The 18,789-nt window shown below is 47.2% G+C and overlaps 1 protein-coding gene and 1 long non-coding RNA gene across 2 annotated transcripts in view; both read left to right on the forward strand.

Annotated features, from left to right (window-relative positions):
* LOC142564910 (uncharacterized) overlaps nt 1–18,789 on the forward strand; it is a 133,836-nt gene that overhangs the window by 24,581 nt on the left and 90,466 nt on the right. The window lies entirely within an intron of this gene.
* Nucleotides 2,324–16,759, forward strand: LOC142563706 (uncharacterized). Its single transcript, XR_012824389.1, has 3 exons — nt 2,324–2,363; nt 12,633–12,698; nt 16,621–16,759. It is a non-coding gene; the product is annotated as an uncharacterized LOC142563706 (long non-coding RNA).

The following is an 18,789-nucleotide window of genomic DNA, read 5'->3' on the forward strand; positions in this document are numbered from 1 at the left end:
GCAGCCGTATATTCTTTTAAGTAGAGGTTTTCCATTTGTGCTTGTATATGTCTGCGACGTGTAATTTGTAACTTGGAGATGGTGTTGTTTATTAGCGAGTGATTTCTGTACTGTAACTCAGTGTACACGAAAAGAAAACAGTTACCATTACACCTAAAGTTGCAACGGCCAGGCTGTGTACAAATATTCGACTGTAGAACTACCTGCGCAGCCCTGCCTATCTAATATCCTCTTAAGAACCAGAAAGTTGGAGTGATAGACAGTTCTGAAAACATAACGACAACAAATTAGAAGGATATCAATATGGTTGGCTATACTTACCAACATTGCTACTTCGTAACACAATGCAGAGTAATCAACGTTCCGTTTGATTGCATGGTGAATTTCATGCGACAGTTCCTGTCACTAGATGATCCCGTAACGACTGTCGATCAGTGCTCCTTTGGAGCTGTTTTCTAGATAATTATCGTTTATACTGGGTACACATCTTTCTGAAGATTTTCTTGTCTATATGATTATGGTTGATTTTCGCAGATTTTACCCATTTCATGCGCTGTCTACAACGAATGCCGATGGATAGCTGAAGACAACGGCCTTAAACCGGTAGCAGCCTTTTTTTCTATCACATCCTTCAAACGATGCCCGTTTCGAAGGTTTTGTGTAAAACCATTTGACACTTCATTTGCGACTTTCCAGCATAAAAAAAAACTAGTTTTGTGAAAGTGCCTGATATAACAATGAACGTAGCTTAGTCCAGTATACCTTCTGTATTTAGTTTTTCTGATTGTATTTTTAGAATGATTGTTGCAAAATTGTCTCACTTGCACACTTGCGGCCAATTAGTACAAAAGAAGCATTGTTATTCACAGTATCATTCCTCATTGGCTAAAGATTAATTGCTACGTGGGCGACCACGGCCTAGCGTGAGCAGGCGATAGTCTGCTGGTTCCGGAAGTACGCAAGTATTAGCCTAATCCAAAAGCAGATTTTCGCTTCCATCATGCTGCTTTTAAAGTCCATTAATAAACATAAATAGCAACAATAGAAAGACGCGCACTGACGTAAACACGGTTCTTGATTGATGTCAGCCATTGGCCAATAGCGACAGCGTACATGGATCGGTCTGTACTACGAAATAAAGCGTCTAAAAAGGGATGACGAGCAGATTTCCGAAAAAAGCGTTTCAGAAGAAAGTGACATTGCGCTCCCCCTGCGAGCTCTGCGCGCCGCTCAGGACTGCAGTATTCGGCTAAGATATATACAGAAGCTATGTGTGGAGTGTCATTTTTCACCGAGCCCTATGGGTGGTTGGGAACCCTTTTAAGTCAAGTAAGTAAGTCTGCCGTTGAAATTGGGCAGCGTAAACACGCAAAACTATGCGAGCCGTCATTCATGTCAGTTATCATCAACGGTAGGACGGCACAGCCCGGAAATCCACGCTCCGCAAAGTGGAACAATTGTTTCATCTCAAAAAAAATAATCTAGAAGCATCCGTTCTGTTTGTCCGAACGTTATTGAATCGTCGCAACTGCCAATTGAGCTTCGCGCAAGAGGAAAAAGAAAGCTGTCTTTACATTTGTGGATAACGGGACATTGCATTGACTTCCGTTTGAATCAGCGCATGTTCCACATCTCCGGCGTGGACGTACACTAGTTTTTGTACAACTGTATTCATAGAGTTTTTTTCAGAAATTGGCTGCAGATGACGCCTCATTGAAACTATCTGGCTTTATTTATTCCATGTGTGGTTTCTGGGCTTTTAGGAAGTCGGAAGCTCCTTTCATGCGCCCGTTGCTGCCGCTAGTCTGCAAGTTCCGCTTCTGCAGCCGCATTTTCAGCGTGTATTTAGTCTTTCTCTTGGATTATTTCGCTTAATCTGCCAGAAAGATGCTCTCAGATAAGGATATAGAAGCAAGGACACGTACCCCACCTGTCTCGATGAGGGTCAATTTTTTCAATGTACTCTTCCCAGTGAATATTTAAAGCATCTCCGACAATCTCACTGAATACTCAAGCACCACCCAGTGTTTGCCATCAGGCTAGTAGGCTTTTACAGCCGCCGGCCCCTACGCTCTCTCACGAAGTTGATTTCGACTACCACAATCGGCTGCTATGATTATAAAATACGAGCTACAATTGAGCTATTCAATTAAAATCGTATGTGTTGACTATCCTCTTCTCTTCTTGTTTTATTGCTCCTGCTTGTGCCTTGAGTCTTTTTTTCTGCGCCGGCAAATGCCATTATACAGCTAAATCTATGGTTAATAAAATATTTATTGTTCTCACGCCAGTAATTGTTAATAATATAAAATTTTCTTGGCCCACAGTTTATTGACTGCTGCATATCAGCATACCAAAACAAGGTAGGTGGGACCAGTTAATTTATTATTATTGTCTAAAACCATTTTGTTTCTTTTCAGCGTATACATGTTTTGAGGTCGCTTTATAGAATAGGGCTTTTATTATGTTTGAGTTATAGTTTCTGGTAGTAGTTTTATAGGACTGACGTAGCGGCAACGGACACTTGGGCGTCTAGCATTAATGCCTGGTGAAGTGGTCTATCTACTCCTTATGCCTGAATAGCGGACCGGAAGATACATTTTCAACCACCATCACCCGGCGCCATTTACCGTCTCATAATATCTCTTCAACGCTGGGAAAATGTGCACGCAAGTACTATGGCTCAAATATTGTTTACACAATCAACCAGAGCTCCGTGCTGCGTGGATCGCCAGGCGGCGAAGTAGGGGAAAACAGCGATCACTGAAAGCTGTCTCCTGCAGTGCAGTTGTGATGCTGATGAGAGAAGTAATACATTGCAGGCAAGAATATGATGCGGCTGAGTAGACTTCTCTTTTAGCTTTTGTGTCTACGCCATCTTTAGTATCTAACATGTATTTCTAGTCCATATTTTATTTACGTAACAATTCATACATTTTAGTTTTTCTTTGAATTAAATGCTGATTTTTATGCCTTAAGCCTCATGTTTAAATGTGAGACCTGCCGTTGCGGGGACTTCGGAATGTTTTTGCTACTTTTGGGGCAATTTGCCGCCGTAAGCCCCCGTCCTAGAAGAAGCTCCGGAGCGAGTCAATTAAGTTTTCAGTGTGAAGGACTCAGACAAACGTCGTGTACAAACTCAGTCTTCGCGGAGCGCCATCCAATTGCGGTGAGACGCGCAGGTCGACAGTTTACCTGAATGAGCGTGTCAACAAGAACGTACGGGCCTTTATAGCTAGCGACAACGTTCTGACACAGGCCAAATTTGCGCACTGGAGACCACAAGGAGACTAGATCCCCAGGAAAACAGGTGATATCCCGATGGTGCCTTTCATACCGTTCTTTTTACCGGCCTTCGGAAGCTTCACTACGCATGCTGGCCAAGCATTTAGCTGCTTCAGTGAGACACAGATTTTCGCCGAAGAAGAGATCGTCGTGGGTTGCGCAAGAAAAATATGTTGTCCAGCCTGCGGCACGGCGGACGAGTGTAGAGGAGGAAAATGGGCTGTAGCCAGTAGTTTCCGGATTTGCAGTATTAAAGGCATACGTAATAAAGGGCAAAAATTCCTGACAGTCTTTAAGGTCGGATGAGACGTACATGGAAAGCATGTTCTTCATTGTGCGGTTCGTATGCTCGGTCAGCCCATTTGTTTACGGGTGATACCTTGTTCAATGGCGAAAACTGGAAGTACACAATTGAAGAAAGTCTCCTATGACATCTGCGGAAATCTGACGGCGGTCGTCGCTGCTGATGACTCGAGGAGGGCCGTGACGGAGAATAATGGAGTGCATCAAAAAAAATGAAACTTGGTTGACGGTCGCAGATGGTAAGGCAGCCGTTTAACAGTACCGGGTCGGATAACCTGCAGCTACGATGATCCAAAGGTTCCTTTTCGATGAGCGGGGATACTCCAACTTGCTGGAAAGGTGAGCTAGGCGGCGGCAGTGGTTGTAAAAGTTCGGCTGGCGTGGTAGTTAAGTGGTTGTGGCTGTCACTGAGCGCCACTGCCCACATGCTTTTCAGTTGACCGACACATACATCGTCATCATCATCGTCATCATCATCATCATCATCATCATTACCATCATCAGGAGCAGCAGCAGCCTGTTACGCCCACTGCAGTGCAAAGGCCTCTCTCATACTTCTCCAACTACCCCGGTCATGTACTAATTGTGGCCATGTTGTCCCTGCAAACTTCTTAATCACATCCGCCCACCTAACTTTCTGCCGCCTTCTGCTACGCTTCCCTTCCCTTGGAATCCATTCGGTAACTCTTAATGACCATCGGTTAGCTTCCCTACTGATTACAGGTCCTGCCCATGCCCCCCATTTCTTTTTCTTGATTTTAACTAAGATGTCATTAACTCGCGTTTTTTCTCTCACCCAATCTGCTCTTTTCTTATCCCTTAACGTTACACCCATCATTCTTCTTTCCATAGCTTGTTGCGTCATCCTCAATTTAAGTAGAACCTTTTTCGTGAGCCTTCACGTTTCTGCCCCGTGCGCGAGTAGTGCTTAAGTCACAGATGTTATACACTTTCTCTTTAGGCATAATGGCAACCTGCTGTTCATGATCTGAGAATGCCTGCCGAACGCACCCCAGCCCATTCTTATTCTTCTGATTATTTCAGTCTCATGATCAGGATCCGCGGTCACTACCTATCTTAAGTAGATGTATTCCCTTACCACTTCCAGTGCCTCGCTATCTATCGTAAAGTGCTGTCCTCTTCCGAGAGTGTTAAACATCACTTTAGTTTTCTGCAGCTTAATATTTAGACCCACCCTTGTGCTTTGCCTCTCCCGGTCAATGAGCATGCATTTCAACTCGTCCCCTGAGTTACTAAGCAAGGCAATAGCGACAGCGATTCGCAAGTTACTAAGATATTCTCCATTAAATTTTATCCCCAAGTTCTTCCCAATCGAGGTCTCTGAATCCCTTCTGTAACCACGCTGTGAATAGCATTGGAGATATCGTAGCTCCCTGCCTGACGCCTTTCTTTATTGGGATTTAGTTGCTTTCTTTATGGAGGACTACGCTGGCTGTGAAGCCGCTATAGATATCTTTCAGTATTTTTACATATGGGCTCGTCTACACACTGATTCCGTAATGCCTCCATGACTGCCGAGATTTCGACTGAATCAAACGCTTTCTCGTAATCAATGAAAGCTGTATATAAGGGTTGGTTATATTCCGCACATTTATCTATCACGTAATTCATAGTGTGAATATGGTCTATTGTTGAGTAGGCGTTACGGAATCCTCCCTGGTCCTTTGGTTGACAGAAGTCTACAGTGTTCCTGATTCTATTTGCGATTACCTTAGTAAATACTTTGAAGGCAATTTTTGAAGTCTTTTGCATTCCTTTTCTTACAGATTAGGATTATGCTAGCGTTCTTCCAAGATTCCGGTACGCTCGAAGTCATGAGGCATTGCGCATACAGGGTGGCTAGTTTTTCTGGAACAATATTCCCACCATCCTTCAAGAAATCTGCTGTTACCTGATCCTCCCTCGCAGCCTTCACCGTTTGCAAAGCTCCGAAGGCTTTCTTTACTTCTTCCGGCGTTACTTGTGGGATTTCAAGTTCCTCTAGACTATTCTCCCTTCCATTACTATCGACGAGTGCCATTGGTACTGTATAAATCTCTATAGAATTCCTCAGCCACTTGAACTATTTCTCTCCGCTCTTAGGCACGATGAAATGTACGCTCTAATCATATAAGTCTAGAGGTAGGATCGTCGTGCATGGCCCGCAGAATAGTGGAACCTTGTTCCTCGGGAACAACCAGAAGGAAGCAGGCACGAGTGGTTGCGAAATTGCTTCTTTAGAGGAGGCCATCACGAGTACAAGAGCCTCGAGGTGTTCTGGAGTCAAGCGCCGTGTTTAAAACCGGCTGTAAGCTGACGCCTTCTCGCTACTCCTTCTCAAATGTCTCTTTACGAGAAAATTCTGGGCCACCCAAATTATCTACAGACGCTGCCCGCGCATGTAAGCCATCTTGACGTGCAAGTCCATGGTGTTGCTATATCTGCTCTTATATACCCGTGTGCGCATTTATATGTTATCAGTATTTATCTGCTCGTACTTTCACCGCTTCGTGAAAAATTTCGCGGCTATCGCACGACCTATTAAGGCGCTTTTCAAGAAAGACGCCCCTTTCAAATGAGGCAATAGCGAGGCCTCTGCAATCTCGCATCTATTCGGCCTTCTCACCATGCCGACCGCGCTTGATCCATTTTGATCCTTCTGTCCCTACTGAAGTCCGTACCGATGCCAGCAGCCACGGAATTGACGCACTCCTATCACGACGTCCGCGCGCCGCCGATCGTGCTATCACTTACGCCAGCAGGCTCGTCTGTATCTTCTAGCGCAAGTATTTTATCATTGAGCCTGAGTGTCTTGCCCTGGTGTGGGCGGTTGCGAAGTTCCGCCCATACTTATATAGCCGACCCTTTTCGGTCCTCACAGGCCATCACACGCTTTGTTGGTTGTGCTCGCTGAAAGATCCTACAGGATGACTTGCTCGCTGGCCGTTAGCCCTATGAGAATATTCGTATTCTGTCTTATACAAATCTGGCCGTCTCCTCAAGAAAGCTGACTGCCTGTCCCGCTGTCTGGTTGGCCAGCCTGACGACGCCAACAGTTGCAACACCAACATCATTTTCTCTGTGTCCGCCTTCGCTAACATCGCCAACGAGGGGTACCGGGATCCATTTCTACGAGCACTCATCGAGCGTCTGCATTATTCATATACTGGCGCCTCTGTTAGCCAAGAGGTCCTCCAGGACGGCATTATTTGCCAAAGAAACTGTCGGATCGCCTGAAAGATTTTTACGGATACCTGACGGATCTACCTGAGGACACTGTGGGGTATCTCGCACGTACGACCGCGTTCGCCGCCACTTGTATTATTACCGGTCCCGCTCACTCCATCCGACGCTTTCTTGCTGCCTGTGATTCCTCCCAGCGTAGGAAGAATGAACAGGCTTTGCCTGCCCGTCATCTCGAGCCGATAACCGCCTTTTTGAAATCGTTCTTCCGTGTCCGATCAGATCTCCTTGGCCCCTTTCCCACGTCGTCGTCTGGCAACAAATGGGTAGCCGTTGCAACTGAGTACACCACCCGATACGCCATCACATGCGCTCTCCCGACCATTTGTGCCACTGAAGTCGCAGACTTTCTTTTGCACGACATCATGTTACTTCGTGGCGCCCCACGACAGCTGCTTACTGACCGTGGTCGTAACTTTTCCTTAATTAATCGTAGACACTACCTTGCTGCTCTATTCAACAGAAGCAAAGCACCTTATACCATACTCAAACCATTGCACTCACGGAGCGGTTGAACCATATTCAGAAAGAAATACTGTCCATGTACGTTTCAAAGAACCATCATTACTGGGACATTGCCTTTCCTTGCGTCAAAATTGCCTACAACTCTTCTTGTCACGACAACGCGGGATTTTCTCCATTTTATCTATTGTATGGTTCCGACACCGACCTTCCTCCTGCTGTGAATTCAACAAGACAGTATGCGCGACGCCATCGACATGGCCAGCCATGCACGTCAGCGGGCACATACTCGACTGACGGCGTCACAAACTGCTCTTCAGCGTCTGTACAACGCGCGCCACGGTGACGCATAGTTTTCGCTTGGTGCGCTCGTGCTGCTGTTTTCACCTTCTTGTCATGACGGACTTTCAGACAAGCTACTTTCCCTCTACACGGGACCCTACTGCGTTCTGTACCAAGTGACGCCAGTGACGTATGAAATTGATACCGTTAATATTTCACCCTCTACTAAAGTACCCAGTGATGTTGTGCAGGCGAGTATGCTGAAGGCCTAACACATTGCTTCCGAGTCCGGCGTTCAGATGCTACGGGCGGCGCTTTTGCCGCCGGTAGTAGTGCAACAGACCAGTATTCCTGATTTCAAAGGATGAAGAGGCGAGCTGGGCGAAGTCTACGACGCCGATTTGCGGCTAGCGCGAGCTTTTTGGTTAAGTGCAGTGTATCGACCTGTATATATAGATATAGATATTTAATATTGTGACGTAGCATTTATCACGCCGTTTCTTCTGCGTCGAAGATGCGGTGAACAGAACACGCCCACAGCATGGACCACATTCAAGAGCAAACCCCACAAGCGATGATGAAGAAGAACCCCATATAAACCCCACATAATGATGATGTTCATGTACAGATGACAGAATAGCTTACAAATGCCCACACTAATGTCCCGTCGCGTGACAGCGGCCATCCTGGCTACAAATCAAAGGGGCGGCGAACGCCTCGTGTAAGGCTTCGTACGGGCAGCGCGGACAACGTCAGCAGCGCGGCAGCGGCGGTCATTTGGAACAATAACTGGTGCCACGCGATAGTTAACCGGAGAAGTCTGCTCCAAGGCTCTGTAAGGGCCGATGAACCGAACTTGAAACTTGTCACACAAGGCCGGAGTACGAACTGGTGTCCACAGTAGTACTTCCGCGCCAGGGCGGAAGCACACGACGCGACGAGAAGCGTCGTAATACAGCTTGCGGTTCTGTTGCCGTGCTTTGGTGTTGGTGCGGACGAGTTGGCGACAACGCGGAATGCGGGACACATATTCTTCGCAGGAGGATGGCCATCGATTGAGAGTTGGCGCGAAGAAAGAGACGTGAAGACAGGAAGAGGGCAAACGACCGTAGACAAGGTAGAATGGCGAGTAACCAGTCGTCCGTTGAACGGCGGTATTATACGCAAAAGTCACGAATGGCAAAATGGCGTCCCAGCTTCTGTGATCTGGTTCTATGTACATGGCTAGCATGTCTGACAACGTGCGATGAAACCGCTCTGTTAGGCCATTGGTTTGCGGATGGTAACTGGAGTTAGTCTTGTCAGTGGTTCCGGAGGCTCTGAGTACTTCGTGTACTAGTTGCGAGATGAATGCTTTGCCGCGATCGCTCAGGAGGACGCAATGTGCACCGTGACGCAGTATTAAGACTTGAAGTATGAATGCAGCAACTTCAGAGGCGGAGGATGAACTCACACAATCTTTTTCGGCATAGTGTGTCAAGTGGTCAACAGCTGTCACAATCAATCGTTTACCGGTGAGATTCACAGAAGTCGTTAGCATTGACCATGCAGGCAAATGCTAACGACGTCAAGTGGTTGTGACAGACACGGAACCGGTTGTAGTTGTCCGCTTGAAGCTGATGTAGGGAGCTTTTTACGCTGACACAGGGCGCAGGAAGCGACATACCTCGCTACACTAGCGGACAAGCCAGGCCAGTCGAAGCGACCTTTGATGCGGTCATAGGTTTTCTTGGAACCAAGATGACAAGCCGCCATGTCGTCGTGAAAAGTCTGCAGGACATGAGCACGTAGATAGCTTCGCAGGACAAGAACCCAGCGTTGACCGTCAGGGTGATAAATATGACGGTACAGGACGCGATCGTCAATCTTAAATTGCGTCAGCTGTCGATGAAGGCAGGCGTTAGGTGGTCGCGAAGCTCCTTGAAGGCGGTCTATGATGCGCCGACAGCAAAAATCGGCAAGTTGATGAGATTGGAAGAGTCTAATCTAGCGTGGAGGCATCTAATCGACAGTGGCCAACAAGAAAGCATGTGAAGAGAGATTGCGCGAAAGCATGTCACGGATGGTAGTTGGAGGTCCATTGCATGGTTCCCTAGGACGAGGACAGCCAGAAAGCGCGTCTGCCTCCTGGTGTTTTTTTTCCGCACTTCAAGGTAATTGTAAAGTCGGATTCTTGCAGACGAATTCACCCACCAAGTCGTTCAGACAAGTTCTTCAGCGTTGAAAGCCAGCATAATGCATGATGCTCTGTAACGATTCTAAAATTCCGGCAGTAAAGAAAAGGTCGAAATTTCTGCACATACCAAACGATAGCTAGGCGTTCCTGCTCCGTGATGGCGTAATTTTATTAGGCGTTTGACAGTACACGACTTGCGTATGCGACAACCTTCTCAGCCGCGACTCCAGCATTTGCTACAGCTGTAGTGTGCCTGCCGGCATTGATAGGTATTAACCACCACCGCCAGCACCGTGCTCAACGGTTTTATGCCTATACATTTCGTGGGCCCGCTAACGAGCCCTAGCCGTATCCCAGTCTATTCCAACAGCTGCAGCCGGGACCTGCGAACCGCAGTGGCTCCCCCGTTTCCGAGCGCAGCCTTACACCGCCACCGACCCAACGGCCGCTCTTCGTCCCCACGTCATCGCTCTTCACCGCCGCCGCTGGGCAGCTGGTGCAACCAACGAGGATGAGGCGGCAGTATAGTCATCGTCATCAAGACACCCTTGTGCAATAATGTTTAAAAACAAAGTGGTGTTTCAGTCGTCTATGTGAGTGCGTTTGCTTTAGTTGATACCGGGGCTGCCGTTTCTGCTGTTAGCCGGTGTTTAGAAAATCGTCTAGGACAAGAAGTTATCTTTTCTTGTGATGGGAACGCTACTTTTCGCGGAGTTAGCGGGGAAATGTTACGCCCACTTTCATTTATCATAGCAAACCAGACATTTCGAAGAGAATATACTGCGCTTGCACGCACAACGCATGGAATTATGTTGGGAATCGATTTCTTGCGTGAGGTGGGGGGGGGCAACTTTGATTGTGGCATTGGCACGATTTATCTTCCCCGCGACGCGCGAACTTCAATGACAGACACTGCCAGTGAGGCCGCGGACGTCCTCTCTGTGTCGGCAAGATGGGTGTCTGCGCCCTCAAACATCAATGTTTGTACATGTCAACACATCCCGCCCTCATGCGGGTTCTTTTTTCGGTTTAGCCGAGCCCGACTATAACAACGCGCTAAAAAAATGCGATAGTGCCTCGCTCCCTTGTTGTCAGCACTATTGGCCTCACGGCGCGGAAGCTTTGAACACTTACCAACATGCTATAAATTCATGCTGCTGCTGACCGCTTACCTTTTGTAACGTAAGCGTACAATAGTGCCAAGCATGAAGTGACAGGATATGGTCCGTTCTTTTCGCTCTACGTATGTGCTCCCCAGAGCTTTCTGACCACAATTCTACATTTATCGTGTCAAGAAGGTCCTTCAATCGCCCAAAGTCTGTGTCGTGCTGAAGAAGCACGTCAACTGGCGCATCTTAGGACGTTGTCCTCACAAGGCGACAGCCAGATTCGCTACGTTGAGCGGCTTATCACCGCCAGCTTTACTCCCCGTTAGTACGTTTGGTTGTGGACACCTGTTCACAAAAACGCGTCGCACTAAAGGTTTCTCGCCACTTACACTCGACCATTCGTTATACTCAGTCACTTGAGCGATGTGAACTACGTCGTTGGGAAAGTGACGGCAAGTAATCAGCGCTCACGTGCGACGAATGTTGTTCGCGTGGCCAGACTCAAGCAGTGGCATCACAAGTCCTGTTAACTCACTCAGCGAGCTTCGTCTACCCCCGGGGAAATGCAACAGCACTGTGCGATTGAGGCAGGGAAAGAGGAAGTCGGGTGGGTTGCAATCGCTGGCTCGGAGGGTCTCTGAGCCTGCTGGGCCTTTCCTAAGGCTGCCTCCTGGACCTTGTTTCACACCGCAAATAAACATATTTCACAACAATATATATTTATATATATATATATATATGTGTGTGTGTGTGTGTGTGTGTGTGTGTGTGTGTGTGTGTGTGTGTGTGTGTGTGTGTGTGTGTGTGCGTGCGTGCGGGTGTGTGCGCGTGTTCTATTATATATGAAATCTGCCGTCGCTCTGGCAGCTTGCGCAACAGTGATCATTACCAGGAACCGTATGCGGGGAGGGCTACGAGCTTCGCATTGTTAGCAGGAGCGCATTTGCATGAGCTATGTAGTTTCGATGCTTGTTCATTATTGGAACGGATGCCCTGCTGTGTAGGTAACACATGATACGAACGAATTTTCGCACCGTTCCTTTAATCAATGAAATATTTTTCCCTGACATTATAACAACATTTTAGGAAGCAAAACGTTGATATGGAACAGCACATATGTTTTTACAAAAATTGTTGTGCATTGGCCACCTTTACAAAATAGAGGTATTAAACTACTAGACTCTTAACTCGGTGTCAAACGGGAATCTTCGTTGTGTAAGTCGCGTCTATTAAAATACCTTGAGTAGATAAAACTTATACATGAATTTACACCTTATGTAAAATTACTGCCATGTTTAAAAACGTTTTCAAAATATCTTACCGGCAATATACTTGCATATTGCAGGACAGTGCAACGTACACAATATGTTCCCTACCTTGAGATACATTGACAGCTGTAATTACCATAATTGCAATGTCGTCTTTATTGCCTGTATATATATTTGTTAGAAGGATACTGAAGTTTCTTTCCTTTTTAGGCCTAGAAAAATATAATTGTGACAGTTTCCGGAAATTGATATATATTAAATGCAACAAACGTTATCAAAATAGATTCAGCGGTTGTCTACAAAAAGCACAGATTCATTCTCATATTTCTAGATAGAAGGCAGCGTTGCAAAGCTTCCTTATTATGCACCTCATAGATTATAAACAGAGACGCCGACGCAATCTAGGTGCGCCTAAGCAAAGAGTTTATTCTATGAGACTTCTGGTTTCTCTCCGAGAAAACGTCATTTAGAAAATGTAATTACCTGTGTATTTTCTTCCCAAAGAGCGCCCCGTTTTACACCAAGTTGAAGTTGACAGATGCTTACGGAAGAAGCGCAGAAAGAGGCTTGGTAAGCATTTCAAGATATCACAAATACAATGAGCCTTTATATTAACACATAACGGTACTTTGTCAGCGGTAGCTCACAGATTTCCATGGAAATGCGGCGACTTTCCTTGAGTGAAATCACTGGTAGTTTTGCGGCGGCGTTCTACTCAGGCGCCGGCTGCGTATCGCGAGGCTGAACGTTGCCACGCAGGCCGTATCTTGAAAGGGATCTGCGTTAGGTTCAGCGTCTATGTGTGCCGAAGGCTAAATAGGTTCGTGTGCGCTGTGCTTTGCAGGTGATGACATATGGGGACTGACAAAGAAGCTTGAGAACAAGTTAAGGGCTGTGCAAAGAGCGATGGAACGAAGAATGCTAGGCATAATTTTAAGAGGCAGGAAGAGAGTGGTTCGGATCAGAGAGCAAGCGGGTAAACACGACATTTTAATTGACATAAAGATAAATAAATGGCGCTGGGCAGGTCCTGTAAATCGTAGAGTAGATAACCGTTGGACCATTAGGGTGACAGAATGAGTACCAAGAGAAGGGAAGCGCAGTATAGGACGACAGAAGGCTAGGTGGTACGACGAAATTGCGAAATTTCCAGATGCGGTTGGAATCAACTGGCGCTGGAAAAGTGTAATTGGAGATTGCGAGGAGACGCCTTCGTCTTGCAGTGGACATAAATTAGGCCACTGCTGCTGCCGCTGCTACCGCCGTCGCAGCCGCCGCCGCTGCAGCCACTGCTGCCGCTGCTGCTGCTGCTGCTGCTGCTGCTGCCGCTGCTGCCGCCGCAGCAGCCGCTGCTGCTGCCGCGGCCGCGGCCGCGGCCGTTTTGGGGTTTTAATTGGGGAAAGTCATGCCACAAAAGGTCAGCCATACGGGTGTGAAAATTGCACTCTTGCACTGAACATATTTTCCTGGAGGCCGAAGAAACGTTTGGGTGTAGAGTGCTGATCGCCTCGGCGGACGCCAAGTTCGTCGGGCAGCGCCGCCGGAAATAAAGGAGCTATAAAAACAATTATCTGGCCCTCTTAATTCACTAATTCTGACTGTAAACGTTATGTAAAGATGCGGCTACCCGCGCCACCAAATTCTGATAATATTTCCCAAGCAAAACGACACAACGTGTCGTTCGGGCGTATTGTAACAGGTGAAGCGGGTGAACTTTACGAGTGCGTTTCTACGCAACTCAAAAGCTGCTTTGCTCCACAAGTGCTAACGGCTTCAACGCCATTTTATTGTGGGTGCATAAATAGAAGAATGCATTGACAATAATAAAGAAAAAAAATGTCCTTTCTTTTCTCGCCACCTGCATATAAAAATGATTGGAAATTTTAATTTTGTTGCGTAAATCAAAGTCTCGCTAGCTTTATACGTAAAAATGCTGTCCTTTTCCCAATGTTGCCGGCTCAAACAGCCCTGCTTCAATCACGGCTCCCATAACCACCCTTGCTGATGTCGGCGACAATTCGTTCGGAACCAGTTTTCGCCCGAAGCTTCGTGACTTATTTCGATCAAACTTGAAAGTGACGCTGAGGTGTCAACATTTTTCTTAGGATCCACGATGTATTTGGCGGATTTGTAAATTATGTAGCAACAACACTAAGTAATGTTTGGGCAGGCCGCTTAGCATAATCTTGCATTGTTAGGTATCATTTCCTTGCTGTCACAGAAATAAAATTGGTAATATACCATGAAGTTAGCTGAACAGCCTAAAGCCTAAAACCATCACATGCGTGACATGAAGTGCGTTCAATGGAGAAGAAATACAGAAAATCGACGTGCGCCAGCACACGATTCAAAACATCACTGAAACAATACCTCATATTATGAAACCTGAGCGGCATGAGAAACGGTCATGTGAAGATGCTATCAAACAAAAACAAAGGATTTACGGTAAGAAGACGTCATACGATCAAGGCACAGCGTGTCTTTTTCAATCATTCATGCAGCCAAACGTGCACTTGTATATTGCTGCTGACTGCCGCGAAATATATTTTCAGGCAACATACCCCAGGGTCCTTATGTGCTCAGCATGACAGCAGTCGGCACATAGCTTATGAATCAACCCACTAGACAGCATGAGTCACCGTGCCAATATTTGCTGTATGAGACGGCCTAGCCATCCACGCCGGCCGGCGTAGCGATTGCAATGCTTCATTTGCGACTTTGGCGCATGAATAAAATTGGACACGTTGGATGGTTCGAAACAGACCAGTTTAAGGATGACCACTCAGTTTAATTGCCTAGAGTGGCGTAATGTACAACGGGCATTCATACAATCAACAATACCATGATACTGACATGTGTACCTGTTCTTCCTTCTCTCGTAATCAATTTTTACCGGCCAACAGATGTTAAACGTTACCGCTTGACGCAGGACGCGGCTGCGTGCATCGAAAGTTTCCCGAATGATATGGATGGTTCCATCCGTTGCATGTTACCACCGAACTTCGTGTAATCTGACTGTATGCTCGACGTGAATTAGTACCTTTGGGTAGGCACGCTTGAACAAACGATTACGCTAGCCCGTTCAACGAGTTCTGCACAAAAGCCAACGTGCTTGACCCGCAGATCAGATTTAGACGATCGGCGACTCTCTTCGCCGCTATCTTTGTGCATCGATTGTCACGTGGTTTTGTGGACATAGGCTAGCCCGATTTAAGAGTTTGGTGATACACAGTTCTTGTGTTCCTAAAAGTCGCTCCAACCTGACATTATAAAAGCGCAAAGAAGCCAATAGAACTCTGCTGAAGTGTTTTCCTTGAGCTCATGTGGAGTAAGCTAATATGTGAGTTTAGGGTTCCTAATTTGAGAGATGGCGGTTACTTTAAGGTATCTTACAGCGAAGCTGTTCGCCTCTAGCCCCCGTATGCATACTCCGCATGCGTATCAAGTAAGAATGGCCTTGCGGCTTGAGCCGTTGTCATGACGAGGAATGTGCGCGCTCCTTACCATTTGGGGTAGAAGGGGTGGCACACGTGCAAAGGCCACATGCGCCTGTGCACGTGGCCGGTGCCTCAGTAGTGATAAGGTCACGCGCGTTCGATGTACCGGCGCTGCAGCTTTGGAGGCGGATAAGGGGAGAGGGGAAAGAATATGGCGACGGCGCCTGGGTAGGTGATCCGCGGTTCTGTGGTTATTACGTCACGCGCGTGACGGGTACCGGCGCTGCTGGAATGAAGACTGATAGAGGGAAAGAGTGTGGTGACGACGCTGTGGCAATGGAGACGGGTAGGGAGAGAGCGGAAAGAGTATGGAGATGGCGGCTGCGCAAGTGGCTGGCACTTCTGTGGCTATAACGTGGCGCGCGTTTGCTGTACGCGCGCTACAGCTTGGGGAACGGGTAGGGGGAGAGGAGAAAGAGTATTACGCCGGCGGCTCTTGACGTGGCCTCCGCTTCTGTGGTTATAGCGTCAAGCGCGTTAAAGGTACCGGCGCTGCAGCAAAGGAGACGAGTAGGGGGAGAGGGGAAGAGTATGGCGAAGGCGCCTGTGTAGGTGAACCGCGCTTCTTTGTTTATAACGTCACGTGCATCGGGGGTACCGGCGCTGCTAGAATGAAGATGGGTACGGGAGAGGGTGAAAGAGTGTGGTGACGACGCTGCAGCAATGGAGACGGGTAGGGGGAGAGCGGAAAGAGGATGGCAATTGTGTATGTGCACATGGCGTGCGCTTCTGTGTCTACACCGTCAGGTACGTCGGAAGCGGTGGGGGAGGGGCGAAAGGAGGAGTGGATGCACGAGATGCATGGGAGGTGCGCTGACCGCGGCGGCGCTTGTGTTGGCGTAGTGCGGTACCCCGTGAAAGAAATATATGAGCTCATAATGTATCAAGCCCCTGTATGCTGCCTAAAAAGATTCGCTTGTAATCTGTCCGCATATGAATGTTGTGACCAACAAATGTTTTTGTGTTGCTGACGTCTGTACATTTTAATTTTCTAGGTGTGCCTACTCAAAGGTGCCCAAGATCGCCGTATCGGTCTACAGACCTTTGACGACGCCGCCGCATTCGCACGAAGAGCTGTTCTAGCGTATGGATGGACCTGAGTTAACAATATTCGCGGATAACATTCGGCATCAATGGAGCCGATATGCTATATTGCTGTTCTATAGCAATCTACTCCTCAAGCTTTGCTGTTGTACCCGCCGTGGTTGCTCAGTGGCTATGGTGTTGGGCTGCTGAGCACGAGGTCGCGGGATCGAATCCCGGCCACGGCGGCCGCATTTCGATGTGGGCGAAATGCGAAAACACCCGTGTGCTTAGATTTAGGCGCACGTTAAAGAACCCCAGGTGGTCAAAATTTCCGGAGTCCTCCACTACGGCGTGCCTCATAATCAGAAAGTGGTTTTGGCACGTAAAACCCCAAATATTAAGCTTTGCTGTTGTAATGTACCCGTGTAAGTAGTCATCTCGGTGCCTAATTCTATTACAATAAAATGAACTATTCGGAATTTCTAAAGCATGTCACTGAAATTTGTTCCATGACTCTCAGTATGTAATGGTTGGAAAGTATGAAATGCACGGAGCACGAATCTTACGATGAAATAAGGAAGATAGCCAAAGTGAAGGACAAGGAAAGGTTCAATTTCACGAGGAGTTCGTATTGAGGCCACAAGTAGAGGGTGATTTAGTCAATAGACACAGCGAGAATGTTATCAGTGCCAACTGGCTGAATGTTGGTAAGAAAAGTTGTACAAATTTATTCACACTCCAGCATGAAACAGATGTGTCAGCGATTTACAAACAAGTATGTATATTGGTGTTCTAAACAGCGATTTGGTTTTCGTCGTTGCAGTACAGATATACGTTTTACCCTGTGTACAAGTTACCACGATAAACTAATGTGTAACAGTGAGTGCTAAACTGTATGTCATACGCGCTACATACTGGTGTCAGAAATAAATTATTTCCTGTGTTTATACCACGGGTAGGCAGCAAAAATCAGGACATCACAGGGGTGTCTGCGTCAGACGCCCTTTGGTGTGTTGCGGTACTGTCGACCCGAGCCCATTTGCGTCTGACCCTCCTGCGCTTAGCCATGCGTGGGTTCCCGCGGTTGAGCTGAGGCAACACATCACTTGCCCAAATGCTTCACGTAGACGGCACCCCCCCCCTATAATGAAGAAACCATAGAAAATCTGTAGACACCTTATCCTATTCACCACTTCACCCTCTTGCTCTCCTTTTTTCAACATCTCTTGTCTCCTTTCTTTCTTTTCATTTCCGAATTTCCTGGCTGGTATGGTTATGTTCCTATAAGCATTCTCAAAATGCTGCCCTTGAAATGGGCTTCTAAACACTTCTTATCGAAGTCTAGCTATTCAGTTGAAGTGCAAGTTTATTATATGATAAATACTTTGCATGAAAAAGTATTTTATAGCGCTCATAATAAGCAAAATTACTGCTAATCAAAGATCGCCTTTGATCCCCTTCGCGGTGATGGTCCTTCTTTTTTAATGATTTGCACGGCGAAATGGGATGTGCTCATAAATACCGCCTATTCAACGTGGCCGTGGTGCGCAAACCAACTTGGATTTCGGATGTTAACCTTGACACCATTACTTCCCATTTCGACGCCGACGACAAGCGAAACTTATCCAAAGTCCGGGGCAATTCTTTAACTTACGTTTGAATTCACGGTGTCTTCATCCCATTGGTGCGCTACTGTCTGCAACTACGCATGATTCTGTTTTCTTGCACCGACTGACAAGTACCACAGAATATTTCGTGCTTATTTATAAGGCAACCACACAATACCCGAAGGTAGAACATAGCGCCATTTTGGTCTTTTCTCGCGCGAGCACGTCAGCAATGCCAACTCGCATTGTAAGGATTGCTAACGTAATGAGCTTCGACCATGACGGCGAAACGTATCGAACCTGTACAACCCGGGAAGCAGGCAACCTGTTCCGATGACATGCTGGGGATAGAGCGGGCTCGGTGCGCGCCTAGAGCACTTCACCCACACAAACCTCAGGGGAAATTCGGTTGCCCGCAGTAGCCTGCAACAACAGTACGCTCGTCACGGCACCCGGCGAACGGTCGCGCTATCTATCTTAAGCAGCACACGCAGTTACACGGAACTGTAGCAGAGCGCTACGCTTCCTACA

The sequence above is a fragment of the Dermacentor variabilis genome, chromosome 11, assembly GCF_050947875.1.
Source record: "Dermacentor variabilis isolate Ectoservices chromosome 11, ASM5094787v1, whole genome shotgun sequence".
Taxonomy (NCBI): Eukaryota; Metazoa; Arthropoda; class Arachnida; order Ixodida; family Ixodidae; genus Dermacentor; species Dermacentor variabilis.